We start from the raw sequence: 9,089 nt of genomic DNA on the forward strand, positions 1-9,089 counted from the left end.
GGTACTATGCGCTAGGCTAACATAGCTTACCTTCCTCTTTGTCTGGTCTAAACTGGTCTTCAATGGCATTGCTATCCGCGTGAGGTAGCATGGACATGCTTCATTAGCTTAACTAGCATTAGCAATGCACACACCCACCGCGTGTTCCAATGAAAAGCATACAACGTCAACACATTTCAGTATAACACACCAATTGCTATATTACTCACGTTTTGACAAAGTGGAGCAGGGTTCTATGTACCGAGAAGTGGGTAGTTTAATGAGTCTGTTGACGACAAAACCTCCGCGCACCACACACAGCCAAGGCAAGCTACCTGAATTAAGTCTCTCCCTAAACATATTGACGTATCAAATTGATTCAAATGTTCTTACACACAACACATGTATCGAGACAATAAATGAACTGTTTATATAGCCGATCAACACCGTGTATGTTACTCATTACAGGATAATCACATGACACTAAATCAGACCGGCTGTTCTCCTCTGTTTACATCCTGCTGGTTTTAAATTATGTGTTCTATTGTATTGCATAGAAAGATGTGTTACTGTTCTGCTTTTAGTGGAAAGACTGTTTGTAGTCGTAGATAGAAAAACAAAGATGGAAAACATTTCAACATACATTGTTTAGGACTTTTATATGTATTGGGTGTTTATGGTTCATGTGGGAAATTAATAAGCAGAGCTGTTGCTGGTAAATTGGTGTGCCATCATAATAGCAATGTGTATACAGCGTTTCGTGAATATCTGGAAAAATATGCGAGTAGTTTGGAGTAATTTGAGACATGTAAATCGTCAAAAATGGTACATTCTCTGTTAGCTTACGTGCCCCGATTGAGCTAGCAACTATTTTATTCACAATTTAACATGATATTGGATATGGGCTTAACTTGTCCTGGACTGGAATTTTTCCGATCTTTTCCCGAGGAGGTGTGTACGAAAATGCGCTTAAAATGCATGAATAACGCCGATTTTTCAAAATGGCCGACTTTCTGGGGGGCGGGGCTAATGGAAGCTATTTTGAAATATGTCCGCAATTCCATCAGTAATGTCTGTGGCAAGATTGGGGTAGTTTGGAGAAACTATATGTGACTATCGCACAATAGGGGGCGCTACTGAGCTGGTGTACAAAAATGTACGTCTGGAAAAAGACGTGGGTTTGTGGCATTTAAATCATCAAAATTGGTACATGTTTTGTTAGCTTACGAGCTCCCCGTTTGAGCAGTCGATTATTCATTCGCAATTTAGCATCACATTGGATATGGGCAGATCTTGTCCTGGTTTGGAATTTTTCCGATCATTTTCCTAGGAGAAGTATGCGAAAATGCGCTTAAAATTGACATATTTCAAAATAGCCGACTTAATAGGGGGCGGAGATATTGGAAGTCATTTTGAAATATGTCCGCATTTCCATGAGGTATCTCTGTGCTAAGTTTCGGGTAGTTCGAAGAAACTATATTTGGACTACCGCACAATAGGGGGCGCTACTGAGCCATATTTGCTAAAACGTACGATTTTTTTCTACAGTCTGGAAAAGGTTGTGGGCTGTGACATGTGTTCCGAATTTAAAGGCCGTAACTCATTTTTCTCCCCTACTTATGGCTCGGTACATTTTTTTAACCCCTTCGATTTCGAGAAAAAAACTGAATAGGACACGCCCACATTTTTTCATTGGTTGCGACCCTTTAAATCTCAGTTTATACTCACCCTGCCAGTATGTCTATGACAACATATATTTTTTTAGTCCATCGGTTCTTGAGATATAAATTAGTTGTGTTTTTGGCGCCCCCTATTATCCGAAATGAACATGCTTTTGTGTGCCTATTCCCCAAGACACACTGAACCTATCCACTGAAATCTGTGATATTTGGTTACATTTTGGATGAATTGTGAGCATTTATGTGTAGGCCACACCCTTTTGCTAATACGTTTTGATTGATGTCGGCCACAATTTTCCACACCTCGTGCTCATTTTGTACGGTAATGTGTCTGACCCTCCACTGATGCTGTGCACTAAGTTTGGTGTGGGAAATCAAGAAATTGGAATTTCAGTTAATATTTCACTGTTTTTCACATTATGCTAATTAAAAAAAATCAAAGTAGGCGGAGCTTCGGGATTTGATGGGGATTTTGAGATAATATGTAGAGCTGCTGCACCCGGATAAGTGTGCAAAATTTCAGGTCCGTCAGAGTTACGCTGGGACTTTGTAAATTTGTTCGAAAAACTGAATGTTCACAGGTGGCGCTAGAGAGCAAGTTTGAAATTTTTCACCCATCGAATCCAGAATGTCAACATTTTCACCCGTCCTGGCGGCGTTGCCAAATGTCGCTACATGAATAGTGTCGCAAGCCCCTCAAAAACAGGTCGAAAGTGCAGAACCGGTAAAATAAGAATAATACTGCTGATGATTTCAATAGGTCTTTGCACTTCGTGCTCAGGCCCTAATAGTTGTAAAGAATATTATTGTTTAACTTGTGCACACGCCTTGCTAGTGCCCTGTCTGAGAAGCCCTGGTGGATTTTTTTTTTTTGACACTCAAAAGTATGTGGACATTCTTGAACTTTCCAAACTTGCTTCACCTCAATGAGAAGGGAAAGTCCCAATTTTAGAGGAGGACTGTATAATATAAAATAAAGTGTGTTTAAACAAAAATAGTTTAGTGATGTGAAGGTCACGAGAACATATTCTCGCATTGCACTTTGTCCACAGTTAATACGTGAGCCATTACTCTGTAAACACTTGAAAGAAAATTGAATTGATTGAATTGAATGTATCACATGGTCAAATGTGGGGGAAAAGGACACAATACACTTTAATACCCAGGCACCCTTTGTCTTGTCTAACAACATTTCACCCCCATGCTTTTACCACCATGCTTACCTGTGGTGATGTTAATGTGTGTGACGTTCACAGTTGGACCCAAGGCTAGGGAAAAGCCACCTGCGTCCAGGATGCTTCTAAGGGCGTCCAGGATGCTTCTAAGGGCGTCCACGGTCCCAAGATCAGTAAAATTCAGATTAACATCCACATCGTACTCAACCTGAGCCAGAAGCCCTGTAGTAAAAAAACAACATGATTAGGGTCTCTTTTGGTTAAAGGACATATCAATGTAGAGAAATCACTCAAATTAAGCTGTAGTCATTTAAAGTAATACTTAATTATGTGTTTTATCTTAGAGCTAATGGTCTATTAATGATCCCTCTAAATATAAAATATTTAACATCTCTTATTTAAAAGTGTTAGCCACTGCGACCCTTCAAAAAGAAAATGTATGCTTTTTTGGGTTAAAAAGGTTTTTGTGCATGTAAATGGTCTGCAAAGGCTAAAATCCCTGTTTGCCCTCCAGAGGGAGTTTGCTCCACCCACCCTTCCTTAAACGCATCCATTAGACTTCTTGTTTACTTCTGTAACATAGTGACATGATGACATCTATTGGCTAGTGCTCCAACACCTTGTACGTGATAGGCTAAGGGCCGGAACTTTACTGAGCAGTTAACCAATCACAACAGAGCTGGCCAGCTAACCAATCAGAGCAGACTGGGCTCTGGTTTCAGACAGAGGGTGAAAAGAGGTGCTGCAGCACAGGCAGTATGATAAATATAAAGAGCTTTTTGAAGACATTTCACAGTAGAGACACTAAATAATAATAATATGAACCTGAAAATGAGCATAACACACTGAAAAAATTAAACATTGACTTTAATTAAATATATTATGTCAACAGGTTCCACATACTGTACTTATATTAGGTTAGTTGAATGCAATGGTATCGAGTTGAACCTATTATTTTGTAATTGAAACGTAATATTGCTTTCAACAAACCAAATACAAGTATGTGTAATTTGTTTACAAAATACATTTAAGTCAACGTTCAAAAAGATGTCAGCTCGTGGCCCCTTTAAATCAGTGTTAAATGTAAGTAACATTCATTGAACTTCCCTGAATTGAATTGACCCTAACTACAGTATAGCTCTTCCTTCACCAGGCTGCTGCTGGTAATTAGCAATGAACGGAAATCAATAAGTGATGACTTGTTCACCTGATATTGCCTGGCAGGACTGTCCATCAGCTGGAATAGCATCAATGCATGTACAGATGCCACTACGAATGGAATCACAGGCTCCATACGTGACACATGTACTGTATGGCCAAGCAAAATTGTCCTCACATCTACACTGGAAGCCAGTGGCAGTCGAGGAACACACTGGTGAAAGAAAAGTGATCAGTATAGCATAAAAGGTGTTTATATGTTGGTAAGAAGGTCAACATAGCTACTCAAATGACTCACCTGTTGTGAAGGTAATGTCCGAGATCTCTGTGTTGTTACTAAGTTGTATGGGAAAACTGTTCAAAGAGGACTGAAACTGCTGAATTATTGCCACTTCAGAGGCATTCAATACAACATCAAGCGTGTAATTCCATTGGTTTGTAGCCACTAGAGAGATTGAAATAAATACAAACAAATATGAATGTTGTTTTAAATCATCCACACACAATATACAAGTTCTTAATACACTGAACAAAAATATAAATGCAACACTTTTGTTTTTGCTCCCATTTTTCATGAGATGAACTCAAAGATCTAAAACATGTTCTATAAACACAAAATAACCATTTCTCTCAAATATTGTTCACAAATCTGAAAGAATGTGTGATAGTGAGCACTTCTCCTTTGCCGAGATAATCCATCCCACCTCACAGGTGTGGCATATCAAGATGCTGATTAGACAGCATGATTATTGCACAGGTGTGCCTTAGGCTGGCCACAATAAAAGGCCACTCTGAAAGTGCAGTTTTGCTTTATTGGTGGGGGGGGTCCGAAAACCAGTCAGTATCTGGTGTGACCACCATTTGCCTCACGCAGTGCAACACATCCTCCTTCGCATAGAGTTGATCAGGTTGGTGATTGTGGCCTGTGGAATGTTGGTCCACTCCTCTTCAATGGCTGTGCGAAGTTGCTGGATATTAGCAGGAACTGGAACACGCTGTCGTATACGCCGATCCAGAGCATCCCAAACATGCTCAATGGGTGACATGTCCGGTGAGTATGCTGGCCATGCAAGAACTGGGATGTTTTCAGCTTCCAGGAATTGTGTACAGATCCTTGCAAACATGGGGCCGTGCATTATCATGGCTGCAACATGAGGTGATGGTCGTGGATGAATGGCACAACAATGGGCCTCAGGATCTCGTCACGGTATCTCTGTGCATTCACAATGCCATCAATAAAATGCACCTGTGTTCGTCGTCCATAACATACGCCTGCCCATACCATAACCCCACCCACCACCATGGGCCACTCGATTCACAACATTGACATCAGAAAATATTACGTTTTCTCCGTAATGTTGTTTCCATAACAACAACAACTTCCTGTCAAACTGTCCTTCAAAATAATATATTATATCCTTTTTAGTTTCACAGAACACAAATTGGGTTATTTACATAATATGTTTACATGATTTTGTTGTGCAATAAAACAACCCGATGGACACACGATAAAGGAAATGTTCAAATTCGGCTGTGATCGTAGCAAAATCGGGCCATTTGTGAGGGTATCTTAAGCCTTCGTATGATCGCTGGTGGAGTTTATCAGGCTCCGGCAGCAACTTCGTGAGCGGTGGCAAAATCTTTGGCATGCCAAAAAATTGCCGAAGGACCTTGCGAAGGTTCATTTTCGTGTTGAATTCGTGTGTCAATTTTGCCCTTCGTAAGGCCATCGTGAGGGCATCTTGTTATCATCGGTGCCATCGGGCATTCGCCCCGATTAGAGTGAGGGTGAATGCACCGATGATAACACGAAGATGACACGATTTGACAAGATGCCCTCACGAGTGCCTTACGAAGTTGCCGCTCACGAAGTTGCTGCCGGAGCCTGAGAAACTCCACCGGCGGTCATTCGATGGCTTAAGATGCCCTCACGAATGGCCCGATGTTGCTACGATCACAGCCGAATTTGAACATTTCCTTTATTCGTGTGTCCATCGGGTGTCAATTTCGGGACAGGTGTGACAGGGGCTTTAATGGAGGAAAACAATTGTCACATCACTTACGTGACTCTGGGATTTGTAGTCTTTCTAGTTGCGTATTTTTCATAGTCTTATATTTCAACAGTTTTACGAACAAACTGTGACTTTTTTGACATGGAATTTATTTTTTAAGATTGACAAACATCATATGTTGGTAATTCGGTGGCACAATTAAAACGGGATCGAAAGATAATCTTTTCTCTCTCCATTGACTTCAATACATAATTTTTTCCGAAATAAGGTCCCATGGACCGGAAGTTAGAGGGACGTGACTTCGCCACTCTATTGTGCCTAGTCGTGGTCCCTTTAAGAATCAGGATGACATCATCAAATGGGGTGTGTCAGGTGATCATTAGAGATGAAATAGGCAAAGCATGGCTCTGTGAGCAATGTGCTATTGTTTTGTAAAGAAATCTAGCTACATCTGCATATGTCTTCATGCCATTGATCGCATCGTAGGAGGCGTGTGGTGTAGTGGGTTGTGCATTGGTGTTAGGAATCAGTGGTTCAAACCCCCACTGCAGTCAGCATGTCGTTGTGTCCCTGGGCAAGACACTTCACCCCAAATTTCTCCTGTGGGGATGTCCACAGTATTGAGTATGTAAGTCGCTTTGGATAAAATCGTCTAACAAGTGACATGACATGTGATGTAATGTGATGTAATCGTATGTACGTATTGTTATTGGGAGTGGTGGGTGCTAGTGGAGCCTCAGTTGAGGCTCCCCTCCGCAAGGTGAGGCCCCACGCAGTCTGCGTGATCTGCCTGTAGGGAGGGGCGGCCCTCCATTTTACCTACCACCGAACAGAAGTCCAACACCAAGAGTCTAAATCAACACTTAGCGAAACATGCTAACGGGGCTAACAGTGCTAACAAGCTACTTTAGCCCATAAAGTTCTGGCAAAATCAATCTTTTCTACGTCATGTTATCTGCACAAACGACATATCACATGAAGCTGAGATTCCACAGATTCCATTGGTATAAGTCTCATCACTGTACGACCACAACTCACTGAACTAGCAACCAGGAAATGGCAAGAAAACAACTTCACTTTTACGTAGTCATGATGATAATTAAGTCTTACCGTTGCTGTTTTGTGATCAAAAGTTGTGTTTCAAGGGCACAACAACGGCTAATCCAATGTCTCTGTGTAACTTTAAAATGATTAATGATAATCCATCATTACAATTATAAATAATAATAATGCAAATAAACGGATTGTAATGATTAGCCGACCGGAACTTCCGGTTTAGGAGGTGCGCACGCAGCGTCTCGTTTTAACTGAATAATGTCATGTTTACATGGATTTATGAACTGCCCCTAATTTACCGCCCCCCTTCTAGAGACACACTGTCAACACACTCATACCTGCTTGGTATGACATTGAAAAAGTTACATTAAATAATAAATAAATTACAATAAAATCACTGTTTTTTAATCTTGTAATCATGTCTATAATTTTGAGCACCCAAATTATTGAAAAGTATCGATAAGAGTATCGAAAAATACCGGTATCGATAAGCAGTATCGGTATTGATAAAATCCTAACGATACCCATCCCTAATTAAAGATGATTATTTTTTGAAATATTGTATTCTGTGGTGTTTAATGCTGGAGATCTTCCGAGTTGTCTCAATATTGTACAAGGTTAATGCAAGGAGAGTTTAAATGAATAAATGTACAAATGGTTGATTAGATGTTTAAAATATGATGCCATTTATAACTGTTTGAGTTCTAGAATTAAAATAAATACATTAAAAAGCTTACAGTAAATATAACGAGGCAATTGTTCTCTCCGGACCTGGGGTGACAGGGCCTTCGCAGCAGCCTCCCCACACTCTGGAACTCCCTCCCCCAGCCACGTCAGATCCGCCAACACCCTCACATCATTCAAACAATCCCTCAAACCTCCCCTTTTCACTCTTGCCTTCAACTCCTAATCAACTAACCCTTGCCCTTATTCCTCCTAGCGTAGCACTTTCTACTTTTTGTGGTTATATTTGTTTTACTTGCTTGTAAGCGCTTTGAGCACCAGGAAAAGCGCTTTATAAATGTAATGTATTATTATTATTATTATTCATGTTAAAGCTGTGTTGATATATATCCATTGTGCATATTTGTACATGTTAAAATGATCATAGAATTAATTACATTTTTGTCTTGTTTATTTTAGTTTCACACCATCCTTATACCAATAAACCTGTGGGCAAAGGATTCACGTCTTCAGAGTCTTGGTGTACGGAGGGAGTTTATCTGGTTGTTAAGCTATGTACACTACATATTCCGGGGACAGCAGTCACACCTCTCATGTTTTAAATCTTTTAAACTATCTATCAGTTATAAAGTGTTATTATTCCAATATTCTTAATATTTAATAATGAGACTTACCACTCCTTTTCCCCCTGGTGTGAGGTATACATGATTCTTCTTCATTGTGTTCCTGAGACAACAGATAGGGTTCAGGTTCAAATAATTGCTTTGTGTATTGAAGGCTGTGATTCCATATGTTCTGTACAGTATTGTAATCACCGTTGACCTACCGGTAAAACCTGACTTGGAGATTCAATGAAGTTCCCTATTTCCAAAATAGTTAGTGTCAGGAGAAGGGCACAGATGGACAAGCATGTCTTAAATATTGCCATTCCTTTTAAGAAAGTGGGACAGAAAAGAAAAAACATTATATAATCATACCACCCAGCTTTACATTGTTTATTACATAGATATTGAACACTGTCACAATTATACCTTGTTCTTATACCACAGAACAAATAAAGGTCAAGCACAATGTTGAGGGTTTCTTAACCTAATAATTATCTTATTACATCATTGGATTCATCTGTATAGGCCTATAAAGATGCATTTCCAATCATGACTTTGGGTTTGGCCACCATTTTAAGAAATGTGTACAAGGTATATTTAAGAAGAACTGTATTTACTTATCCAAATAAAGTTTAGCTGGGAATCCAACACATTTATATACTTGTTCTTTGATCAATTATATACATTACATTTGATGAATCTCTATGTAATGAATTTCCAAAATGTATTTGTCTGGGGGAT

At 39.8% G+C, this 9,089-nt stretch overlaps 1 long non-coding RNA gene across 1 annotated transcript; it reads right to left on the reverse strand.

Moving 5' to 3' along the window:
• Positions 1-2,966: 2,966 nt before the first annotated feature.
• On the reverse strand, positions 2,967-8,676 carry LOC117550323. The gene is made up of 5 exons (XR_004569610.1): positions 8,570-8,676; positions 8,418-8,469; positions 4,290-4,436; positions 4,041-4,205; positions 2,967-3,055 (listed from the first exon to the last, which is right to left on the reverse strand). It is a non-coding gene; the product is annotated as an uncharacterized LOC117550323 (long non-coding RNA).
• Positions 8,677-9,089: the final 413 nt, after the last annotated feature.

Source organism: Gymnodraco acuticeps, unplaced genomic scaffold, assembly GCF_902827175.1.
Source record: "Gymnodraco acuticeps unplaced genomic scaffold, fGymAcu1.1, whole genome shotgun sequence".
Lineage (NCBI taxonomy): Eukaryota > Metazoa > Chordata > Actinopteri > Perciformes > Bathydraconidae > Gymnodraco > Gymnodraco acuticeps.